This window comes from Dufourea novaeangliae, unplaced genomic scaffold (assembly GCF_001272555.1).
Source record: "Dufourea novaeangliae isolate 0120121106 unplaced genomic scaffold, ASM127255v1 scaffold488, whole genome shotgun sequence".
Lineage (NCBI taxonomy): Eukaryota > Metazoa > Arthropoda > Insecta > Hymenoptera > Halictidae > Dufourea > Dufourea novaeangliae.
In genome coordinates this window covers 283735-296638 of record NW_015374361.1, presented here as the reverse complement: position 1 = coordinate 296638, position 12904 = coordinate 283735, and the positions used below count along the sequence as shown (strand labels likewise).

General features: G+C 36.8%; 1 long non-coding RNA gene across 1 annotated transcript in view; it reads left to right on the top strand.

Annotated features, from left to right (window-relative positions):
- The first annotated feature begins 193 nt into the window (after positions 1–193).
- LOC107192993 overlaps positions 194–12904 on the top strand; it is a 134784-nt gene continuing 122073 nt past the window's right edge. The window contains exon 1 of the long non-coding RNA XR_001516319.1: positions 194–252. This is a non-coding gene — a long non-coding RNA (uncharacterized LOC107192993). The remainder of the gene's footprint in view (positions 253–12904) is intronic.

Here is a 12904-nt window from a genome sequence, read left to right as displayed (position 1 = left end):
ACTGCTCGGGGTCTGACAATTTCGTTTCTGAATATGTTGTCGGAAAAGTGTTTCGGAAATCATTGTCCTTGTCTGCAAAGGAAAATCCTACGAGGTGGTAACATTGTGACAGTGAGTGTATGTTTATTACGAAGCGACAAGTGATGTTTTCTTGAAAATTGAAACCTTGAACCTGCAGCTCGTCGGTTAGAGGTTGGATAAGGCAGTTGCGGTTTGAATATGATAATGCATTCTACAGATGAGCACGGATGGGTAAGTTTTCATTTTTTCATTATTCATAGATGTTGTGACATTCGAATGCCTTTTGCATAAAATTTCTCTCTCAAAGAAAGGAGACAAATTTTTCTCATAAGTCTCGTGTCAAGAACACGTCGACCGGTTTTGCTCGCAGCGCTCCTTTCGTTCATTTTTGACCTTTAGTACCTCTGTATCGTGCTGTCCTCTTACGAAAGTGTCTGAATCTCTTATGCAAGTCTCGAAAGTACATCCATACCGACAGTAGTTAAAATTTTCTCAGAAATGATGACGATTTTTTAAAGTCAATTTAATATAAAATATAATGTAATTATAAAGTAATCAAGTTTCCTATTAGTCAGTTTTTTAATTTTTGCAATATGTCGTTACCATATAAGATATATATTTTAGAAAATTATAATATTGATAATCAGACTGCAAGTTTTATGCATTTACAGCAGATGGAACCGAGTGTAGCACAATTGAATAAAACCTTTGAAGTCTCGTACTGACGTTACTTCGTTTTCATCTACTAAAGCCATTTATTGAGATAAGAAATTTCTATTTCATTCCTACCTGGATAAAGTAAATCATATTTGGACGACTGAAGCAAGTCCTTAATAGACCACTTCTTGCTGTTTTGTGTTGAGCCTACTATTCCTTTCACCTTTGACATAAAGAATAATAATTTGCCTCTGCATTCTATACCACATGTAAGTGTGCAGAATCTGTAAATAAGCTCAACCCTTTAGAAAACCAAACCCCTTAATTTCTCACTAGCAACTATGGATTTTCCCCTTCATTTGTGATTTGATCTGTATAACAATTGTCGATAAAAAGTTCGATTAACATAAAAATTAATAATACTTGAAATAAACAACAAACAACATTATCTCTTAACTGCCTTATATGCGAGGCCTTTAAGGCATCTATTTTCCAGCTAGTATTATTATTATTAATACTGTTAGATTTACTGAATGCTCAGTCCTGGTGGATCACTGTGCTTTGGCTGGTCAAGGGTATATCTGCAGTAAGAGGTCTCGCGATAGAGAGGCGTCCTATAAAAAAAAATACAAGAGCCCATCGACTGTAAATATCCTCCAGGTAAGTCGCGTGAAGGATAGAGCCTCTCAGTGTCGGTAGCGTAGTTGTCAGCAATTTCTCACATTGCGAAATTAGGTGTAGGGGAGTTTCCTTCTATGCATTGCATCTCGAGCGGCTCGGTTCCATGTTCTGTACCCAGGTGCACCAAGTGCTTCCTCGTGTACCAGTGTCCTATTACTAGTCCGACTGGCAAATTTTATGCATTTATAACAGATGCAATTGAGTAGGGCACAAGTAAATGAAAACTTTAAAGTCTCGTACTGATGTTACTTTCGTTCTCATCTATTAAAGCTATGCATTGAGATAAGAAATTTCTATTTTATTCCTACCTGCATAAAGTAAGTCCTATTTGGACGAGCGAAGCAAGTCCTTAATAGACCACTTCTTGGAGTTTCGTGATATGTCTATTATTCCTTTCACCTTTGACATTAAGAAATAATATTTTGCCAGCAATTTCTCACCATGTGAAATTAGGTGTAGGGGAGTTTCCTGCTATGCATTGCATCTCGAGCGGCTCGGTTCCATGTTCTGTACCCAGGTGCACCAAGTGCTTCCTCGTGTACCAGTGTCCTATTACTAGTCCGACTGGCAGACGTAATTGTGTCCTTTCTGTGCGCATCAACATATTATCTAGTTTCCAGGATTCCTTGTGCGTGTTCTCGGAGCCAAGAACATCGGTCTCTCGTCTGTCTATTTGTCAGTCCCATCACCATGTTGAAGGAGATACCCAGAAAGTAGATTCGTGCTCTAAGCAGATCCCAAACCCTAGCCGAGGCCAGCAACTAAGCCCAAATTCGAAATTTAATCCATGTTCTAGTACAAGCCCGAACATCGATCTGAAGCCTGGTTGAGGCGCACAAGCAAATTCTACCTTGAAATCGACCTCGAACTCTAGTCCAAGCCCAAAACTATGCCTGAAGCAGAAATCATGCTCAAACTCTAACCAGAGTTGGGCACAATTTTATTCGAATAGTGAGAAGCAACTGTATCTAAGGGTATCATTCTGAGCTTAGTTAATGAGATTAAATAATTGTTTGCCAAATATCGATTCATTTAAGAAGAATTATTATCTTGTTATGAAAATTGGCATTTCCACGTTTAAACGATTGAAAATGACGAAGTGTTGTTTGATCTTTTATTCGTTAATAATGAATTAAAGCCTGAAACTATAGGCGAGCCCGAGGACTGGTCTGAGTTTGATACTAATTAGATTATTAACATGTCAGTTTCTGTGATCATACGTATTTTATTGAAAAATATATAAAATATAGTCTGGGTTAGGTACATATACGTTTCTGCTACTAATGTTGCAGGAGAAGTAGGGGTAATTTTTATCAGTGGATCTACACGTATGTAAACCGATATAATAAAGGGGATACTTGTATCATTGTTGCACAGTGTTAAGTATCACTTTCTTATGCAGCTGCCTTTTGCATGGCAAGTAAAGAGTCCAATGTACTCAGGATTTAATGTCACGCATACACAATGTGTGTGTATTACATGTAGAGTAGCCACCGGAAACAGAATGCCTTATATCAAGGTGTAAATATCATGCTGAAAGTATAATGGCAACAGTAGATGCGGTTGGAACGTAAAGAATTCAGTGTCAATGTTTCGTATCATATAAAATTGAAGAAAAATATTATTCCTTGTATAAAATTCCGTGTGATAAGTAATTGTTTGTATTCTGTGACGTGGCAGTGTATAAATTTAAAATTGGCGAAAATATGATTTCTCTGCATAGTGTGGGACAAGATATATAGGGTCTTTCGAATGGTGGAAATGTTATATGTAGACTGCGGATTTTATGCATTTATAGCCTATAGGTCTTTGTGAAATACAATGGAGGACGAAAGTTTCGTCAGATGCAACAAGTTTTCTATATTCTTTTGAACCCAATAAGATACTTAAGGGAAGAAAGAACTTCCTACTTTTGTTTTTGTTTTTATGAACTACCTTCTAAAAATCCGCAGTCTAGTTATATGTAATATCATATGGCTGAGTCCTATCATTATGTCCTGTTGGAATTTTGTATATTTTATATTTTATTCCGTGGAATGACACGATTTTAACATTTTTAACTCTTTTAGTACCTTAGAGCCGATATATCGGCTTTGTGGGTTTTCCGAAAAATACCTTGAAACGATATATCGGCTTTCCATTTTTTAATATAACTTAAACACACGTAATGACAATTTATTTTTATAAAATAATTCTATGTAGTGGAACATACGTTTACTGGATAGGAATAATTAATTAAAAGAAAACATGAAAATATCTTCATATATTAATTTTACTAGATACCTTAAAAATCGCATATTTTTCAACGTATTTCTGGACGGTACCCTGAAAAATTATAAGCTACCTACTGCATTAAGGGTTAAGTAATATTCAGTAAGAACACAGACGAAAGATTAAAGTTAGTAACGTTATTAAGGTTTAAGAGTAAATAACATTTCGACGCGTCTTATCGTTTTATGCCACACTGTAGGTATACACCAGAGTTGGGCACAATTTTATTCAAATAATAGACAGTGAAAAGCAGCAGTATCTATGAGCGCAATCGTGAGTTTTAAACAATGAATTAGATGAAATAATTGTTTGCCAAATGTCGACTCATTCAAGAAGAAGTATCATTTTATTATAAAAAATGGAATTTCCACGTTTAAACAATTAAAAATGACGAAGTACATTTTAGATCTTTTATTCGTTATTGGAAACTGTTTATTCGGATAATGAATTTGCCCATTTCTGGTAAACACCAACATACGAGTAAAGTTAGTTTTGCAGACGTTTCGAAAATGTGCCCCGGAATTCGTAAACGTTTCCACGAGCTGGTAATTTTTCTTCGCTATTTCCTACGATATTGTCGTCGAATCGTGCAACTTCATTCTCTCGGAACAACACCTGGCGAGATTTACGAGGAATACTTCGAGCCGAGGAAAATCACATTCGTTTGGAAGCCAGTAGGGCCGTTCTTTCCACGGAGAGTTTTCTTTCGTGTTTCATCACGAACTTCTTTCTTTTTCTTTTTTCTTCCATCCTTCCGCGTTCGAAAGTCCAGTGCTGTAACCACCTGCCCTACTCGTAAAAGGGAAAAAGACAACCGAGTGGACAGGTTTTACCTGGCAGTTCTACCTGGCTCGGAGCCAGCGGGCATACCTGGCTAACACAGCCTCGGAAGGTTTTCTTTCCGTTCAGCTCTTGCGTCTGAAGATCTTCGTCGATTTCGGATTATACACAAAGGGTCTTTCATAACATCTGGGAACCAGTTCGGAGGTGGTCGAGGGACAGAACAACAACGAAAACAGATCATATAATCGTATTCCTATTTTATTTTGCCTCTCGAGCAATATTTATTACTACAATAATTCGTAATAATAAATTGATAAAGGGACCACAGTATGTGTTATGCACCGATTTTGCTGATACTTTGTATTTTGCACTTTTGTCGTGAAACTTTCGGTAATTCGTTTTGTGAAAGTTTCGTAAAAATCCAATGAAAAACAAGGAATTTTTTATGTTACTTTAGTAGTCGACACACGGACGTGTTGTTCGGCGCCGCTTTGAGAATCTCGAGAACCATCCAGCCAGTCGTTGCTGTCTCGCTCATTCTCGACGCGTCTCGTTTTCTGTCCTTATCGGATGGCAGGCGCATGACGAGATACGATCCGTCAATAAAAAGGGATCGTTATCTGGACGGAAACAATAGACAGGTTCGTTACTTTCGAGTGATCGTTTCGATGTTTTTTTCGAATCTTGTCGAGCATCGAGTCTTTAAAAATGTATGCGAGTTAAAAGCAAGATCAAATGGGAGATATACTTGTATGAACTTCTTTTATTATTTTGATAAACCCTCGTTCACCATCGAACTTCTATCCTTATATTTTGACACACTCTGTACGTAAAATCTACAAAAAAAAAAAAACGTGTTGTCCAGTCGAACGAATTAATAGGCCCCTATCGATGGAAGGTCGCTACACACGTAACTGAAAGTATTTTTAAAATGCTTACGATATTTTGCTATTTTCGTCGATTTCAATTAAGGATGTACCGCCGTTCGTATACTCTTGTGCATAGTCGGTGGCAGAGATGTACTGCGGTCGTAAAATAGACTGAGAGCTAGAGTAAGTCATGTTTCGGGCGGTGGGATGAAGGAATTGATAGAAATATGGGTGTAGAAGGATCTTTGGCCTCACTCAGGGTTCTACCAACTTTCTAAACTTCGTTTCGATTCAATGTTGGCCATTTATTTTATCGTCAGTGCCTATATAAACGCAGAAAGGAACTCTATTATTGTAAATATCAATTAAAAGTGATAGATTTCCCACCAGCAAAAGAATTATTGTTAGTTGTTAGTATTGTCTCATGTTCTAAATGTTCCAGTTCAGTGTTAGGCCAATTTATACGTCTGATCGAAATCTTTGTACACAGTTTTCTTACACCTTTCATTTGAAAAAATATACAGACTTATATTATTAAAAATAGTGATTTTTCACATTGGCCAATTGTTTCTAGCCATTATTACCATTAATCAGTCAAAGACTTAAAATGAGAAGAATATGCTTAAAGTGTTTTTTACTTTCGGGTTTTGGCTATTGCAAGCAGACAGTCAGCCATTTCGCGAACTGGCCAGGATATCAGGCTCTGGCCCGAACTTGTACACCCCTGCGTTCTACGGCGTCAATAGAACCCGCTTGTCAAGTGTCCACTGTCCAATCAGACCACGTCGTCTCTGCCAACTGCACACTGACGAACAAACTCGGCTTCCATTAGGGAAAAAAGTAACGTAGGGGAAGGGCCTCCTACCACTTGGTATTGGGAATTATTGGAATTCATGCCAAATTAACATTCGATTTAACATTTATTTCACTACCTGGAATAAATTTACCAAGTGGTAGAAAACTTTTTTTTCTACGCCACTTTTTCCCCTAGCGGAAGCCAACTTTGCTCTTGGGTGTACCTGAGTACAGTAAAACTTTATTTATTGGAACGAAATTTTAGTCAGTGCCCGATGTACCCGTTGATCTCCTATTATCCGAACTACTGCTGAACGTCACCTCTAGTTATACGAACATCTTCAATAGCTAGAACGTAAACAGTAGATCATTAAAAAAACCACAATCATGCTTTATTAATTCACTAAGAATTACGAAATTATTGTTTTCGTAAAATTTATTTCTAAACTTATAAGGTTTGAGACAGTAAACAGAAGAACGATTATTCGAAAATGAACTCTAGTCAGTTGAACGAAAAATCGTAGCTAGTGAGGAAAATCAGTGAACTCCTATTGTATGAATTGTCCAGTTGTATAAACTATTTTGTCCCCCTTGACAGGTTCGGATAAATTGAAGTTCGACTGTATTTCGACTAGAGATGGATAAATTCATTATCTAAAGGTGAAAAAGTACTTCGTCATTTTTAATCGTTTAAACATGGAAATTACAATTTTTATAATAAAATAATATTACCTTTCAAATGAGTCGACATTTGGCAAACAATTATTTAATCTCAGTAACTGTTCAAAACTTAGGATGACTCCCTTAGATACTGCTGCTTTTCACTATACACCCAATTCTGTTTTTACACAAACTTTTTGTACACGATTTAGAAAAAAGTTTTCATTCTCTTCTTACATACATTTTTATGTAAATGTGCAATCTTTATAAAATATAAAGTGCAAACACGTTCAAATTGCTAAGATTCTAATAGCAACTCTCATATGATTTATTGTATTATTTTTGCTGGTTTTTTAAGTCTGGAACTAATCTTCTATTTTTCCATAGATTCAGTAAGGTAGACCGAGGCAAAACGGATCATAGGCCGAATCGAATCAAAACGATTAATATTGATTAATAATTAATAATGTGGTATTGTGGTATGTGCAGATGAGAGGAATGAGGTAATACGAACGATCGAAATGCTCGTTTCTATCTCAATGTAACGTACATGAACTGAATTTTTATTTTGATCAGATTTGTCCTCTGTGATCCGATTCGTCTCGGTCTACTCTATATTTCTTTACACGAATTTTTTTTACAAGCATTTTTTCGGAATGTATCTATAGTGTAAAAGCAGAATTGGGTGTATATCATTCGCATAAAATTATGCCCAGCTCTGATTTCAACTTGCTTCCCAGAATGAGCACCGTCGACTGTGGCAAGAGCTCGCTTAAAGAGATATGCCCATATCGCTGGATCGCCTTAACATAGCGCCCGTCCCGGGGCCGAGGCTGCTCCTGGGAGCAAAGCAGCTTCTCCCACTCTGTCCTCCGTTACCATAGTACACGAACGCCACCATCGACGCTGGCCTCGTGCGCGCACCAGAGCATCCACACACAGTCCCTACGGAAAGTTCTGGGAACGGTTCAATAACAAGTCAAATTTTACCCAGGGAAGACCCAGCTAACCCCTCGTCATTCGAAAAAAAAACCGATTTCAAGTCTGAATCTCGTATACTTTCTACGACGATACAACGAAAAAAAATCTTTATTGCACCCGTTTTAAAACATTAATGGGATGTATAAGGAGGAAGAACCTGTTTCCACGTGTGTTTTGGTCTCCGCTGCCCTTAACCTTTGCTGCTTGGATAAAATTCGGGCGTCCTTTTCGTTTCTCGGAACCTTCATTGTTAGGCAGAGTCGAATTCGTTTGGTGTTCATTTCTCGGCATTTATTGCAGAATCCTAGTTCTGTTTAATATTATTAACTGCTGTTGAAAATTCTTGATACAATAAGCACCTTGCTGTTTTAGTTATTTCGAAATTGCTTATCAGCGACTTGGATGGAATTTTACTGATCGTCGAAAAGGTACTAGGCTTTTGTTATCGTTCTGAGCAAAGTAACTATTACAGTGTTTTAATAAATTATGTTCTGGTAGATTGTACGGTTACATGGCAAAAATATCGATCGTATCCGTCCAAATACCGACTCGGAGCATGCGCCTCCATAAAAATGGTTCCCTCCCCATAGTTTCATAACATATCCAAATGAAATTATTTGCATGATAATTCTAAGGTTATATGCTTTCAGGATCTATAGAAAAAAAGAATTTGAATTTTTGAAAGGTTTAAAGTAACTCTCCACAGTGCTTTTCACTTCTCGTAACCTTGGCGTTAGCTGGTCCAAGTCGTTGCGCATTCAATTCTCAGCATTCATTGACCATATTTATCCAATTTGTGAATCGAAGAATACCAGTAGTTGTAAAATACTACTAAACATTGTTGAAAATTCCCGATACAATAGCTTTTAGAGTGACCTTCGAAATTGCGTTCTGTGCATAAGGCCATCTTACCCGGATTGTGCGGGTAAGATGACCTTATGGTCGAAGGTGTCATGACTCAGATAGAAAATACATGTTACGAGCCTAATAGGACGAAATATTATTTTCTCTTTCTTGCATGAAACTTTTCCACACAGATCACACAAGTTCGAACATTTTTTCAATATCATTCGTGAAACCACTTTTCACAGCACACACATGGAACCTAATCGTCTTGTTTCGATGTACAGCTGTACTGTTCCCCACATTCCATGCGTTCAGCATTATTATCTTCGTCCTCGGTGCTTTCATCAGACCCTTGGGCTAGACAAATCCGACAAATTTTCATTCGAAGTGTAAAAACAGTTGAAAATCGAAACATTTTATCACCTATACCAGGTTGAGTCATCTCACCCTCAGGGTCATCTGACCCTAAGTATTTTCATTAATGTCGACGACGATGGTCACCGCTGACCCCCTCAGGCGTCACTGGCAAGTTTAGTGTCGGTCACCAGTGATCCCCACGGCATTCAACATGTTAATAACCAACTGTATATTACTTTTTGTAATCGTTTCAGAAATAGTGTACCTTTTACTGTCAATCGAAAGTAAACGCTTAGACTCTAGGCCCTAGAGTTCTAGGATTTAAGAAATTCTCCATTAGGTCGCACGATCTGGTGAAATAAAAATTCAGGCTCATCTCAAACGAGTCGTCTGTGTAGTTAAATGGTTCGTTCGTGTAGGTTTGCAGGCTAGTCGTAAAAAGGCCCCCGAGAACTCCGACTGTAACCGTATTCGGGGCCAGTCCAGAACGGAGTGGAACCGAGATAGACGTGGCAACAGAGCCAATCCAGCCAGCAAGCAAGCCCCCGCGGCTCGTGTACACACAGCACCAACGCGCGTATATCTTTCACGCGAGAGGCCACGGCATTGTAAAATTGCCGATTCGCTTCGAGGTCATCCCCCCCCCCCCCCACCCTGCGCTGGTGGATTTGTCGAAACTGGCCGTCGAGGTATTGCCCCATCGATGGCTCTTGCCTCCGATACTCGCCACGACCAAGTTAACGGGGAACGAACTTTCTGGCTCGGTCTTCTCTCTCTTTTTTGTTGTTGCTTCTATCTGTCGACGAGTTGCTATGACTTTTCTGCAGGCGAATGATAGAATGCCGATTGGTGACTGTGCTGGTGAAATGGACGTTTGCTTTGGGACGAAGGTAGCTAAATTGTGAAGAATTGGGTGTCGGTTCTCGAGGGTCGTTCGACGTTGCGTATTCTCGATTGTTGACGAGGAACGTTGTGTGACATAGCAAAAATAATATGATCTCCTAGTATAATATCGAGTTAGTGAAGGAAGTAGCGATTCAATGGATGTCTGAACAAGAGATACTCATTTTGGGGTGTAGTTTCGAAAAGGTCTTATGCAGGTTTTCATGAAACTTGGTAAAATTGTTCGAAATACTCCCAAATGAACATATGTTGAAGGTTTTTTAAGGTAATTGAAAATTGATTGAGGTAACGCAATATGCTATTGGTTTGGGACAGTTTTAGGAAAAATGAATGCAGTACTGCGAGATGCGTGTCCCGACTTCAGCTGCAAGATTTGTGCGTCGTTCTACGTGCTACGAAATTTCGTGTTTAGTGTATGGAGATATATTTATTATTTTAGCGTTGTCTTAATTCATTTTCAATTGCGTCAAAAATCCTTTTACATATGTTTATTTAGGGGGATTTGGAATGATTTTACCATGTTACGCGAAAATCGGAGGGTGGACCTTTTCGGAACTATAATATATCCCATTTTAGAATTCTTAGAAGAGTAATTTTATTGGATGGGGCTGTGAACACCTTCCGTCATTGATGTCTAAATTTAACACTACGTAGGCAAACATTTTTTTCACACTCCGTAGAAAAACTGGGTCGTTCATGCCCAAGGCCTAATTTTTTTTAACGGTTTTAGGCTTTCAGAAAGTTTTAAAAAATCCTGGGATTTGTAAAAAGTTATTCGTTGAGCCCGATATTTAAAACTTGTTTTCAATAGAAATAAAAAGTCGGGAAAAATAGGACTTTGCTTGGGTCGTCAAGGACCCACATTGCCTACGTAGGATTAATAAAGATAAGCAATGTGTAACTGATTAATATTATTTGTATATTGACTTGATTTGAAGTGAACTTAAATAAGGAAAATTGAAGTTATTTGTCACTCGACGTGCTAAGAATCGATTTCCAAAAGCAATGTTTCGTCGGATAAAATTATACACAGAGTCGAAATAGAAATCAGAGCTGTCAGTGTTTTTACTGATTAATTTGTTATTCTATTTTTTCAAGCATTATTACAATGAGTTTATACACCATTAATCCTTGATTAATTAAAATATTATTAAAATGTTCATTAATATAAATATGAGTTTCTATCATTTTAGAATTGGCACAATAAATATTCAGGTTAGTTTCAAGTAGTTTCACGTATCTTAATTACGTTTCTGCATCAATATTTATGAATGTTTAGCTTGATTTCGGTGTAATGTATACGTTAAAATGGTCGTTGCAGCGGTACAAACACGTTCAACTAACTTTTTCGTTTTCATTAAAAATTTATGAACATTTTTGTTTCTCTCTCGCTAAAGTTAAATTATACGAGATGGTTGTTTTATGCAGCTGAAATTCTAATCACTTTCGACGAAACTTTGTTCCGGCCGCGGTAATTTATAACCGCAGGAGAAAATAAGGAACAGTACGCGAGTTACCACTGACCACTTGAGTAAGACTGATTAGTCGGCTCCCGTTTGTTAAAACGAATAAAATCAATTTCTCTCTTTCGCGAGAAACTAACATTATTTTCTTCACTCAACACCGAAAGTACCTACTGTTAACATAAAACTTTATCATATTTAAATAGGTTTGTAGAATAATAGCTTACATAAATATTCTTACGTAAATTTGTGTTACCAATTAAGAGGTCTGTTACGTTTGAAATATAAGAAAAATTATATTAATTTTAGGTGAGTCTTCTGTTCCATGATGTTTCATGCCTTGGAATATACTATAACTTGTAATCTAACTTACAACCTGACAAAAAACGATCTTTCGCCTGAATAATACAAGGGAACCATAAATTTCGGTTATATTGAATATTTATTTTCACGTCCAGATTGATAGATGTCTTTTCATCCATCATCTGCACGGCTTTTAACCGAAAACAGAGTCAGAAAATCGATGCACACGTGTGAGAGTCCTTTATAGAACAATATTCGAAAAATAAAAAAAATAATTAAACGATGCAGGAGAGACAACGAAATTGATAAGATGACTATATATTTTTATTTAAAAAATCGATATAGAGTGAATGTTAAATAGTTTTATGTGCTACGCAAGACTTTCACCTTGGCCCTTTACTTTTCATTCTATCCATCAATGTTGCGTCTAACATGTTCTTGCACAGCCAGTTCTTGTTCCATCCGGACGACCTTAAAATCTAGGAGAAGATAACAAGTATCGGTGACTGTCATTACATAGAACAGGATCTTGTATGATTCGAAGATTGATGGGAAAGGAATGACGATCTTGACTCTTGAAAAATTGTTCCACGATATCTGCATAAAGAAAAAAGAAGTTTCTAATCCGTAGGTTTAAATTAAGTAGCTACTGAATTTTTTATACCGTTATGAACGTATTATAGATAATATTATCAAGAATATGAGATTGAAATTAAGGACAGCAAAAAGGGGTAGTTAGAAAAAATAGTAATTTCGAATTATTGTTATATTATCACGTATGAAAGTTTTTTTTTATTATCTGTACAAGCGCCTTAAACATTAGGCAGTTGAATTTTCAGATAGATAATTCACAGGAAGGTATAATTTATACACCTGAATGTTAAAGCTTGCATTAATGGCCATCTATTGTACTATGTATATTAGGTAGAGTCATAAATAGCTTCTACTTTCCATTTATGTATAAATTTATGTCCATCCAAGACGCTTTGGAATTAACATTAATATATTGGTAATGGCTATCCAATTTAAATATCTCTATTATCATCGTTATGCAACTATCATTCAGTGAATTTGTAGTGTCTACGTTGAGAATTGTTGCGAAATAATTACGTGTGACTCAATCCAATACTATTTATTATTCCAGTATATAACGTTTATAGGTAAAGAAAAGGTCCTTGTGTATAGTTATTAAAAGGCACTATCGATAAAATCCAAAATAACTGAGCAAATAAACAATGTTTTTTGTTATTTTAAATTAATAAATTATTATATTGCAATAAATACAATTAACTTGTTTTATACGTAATGTTTAAT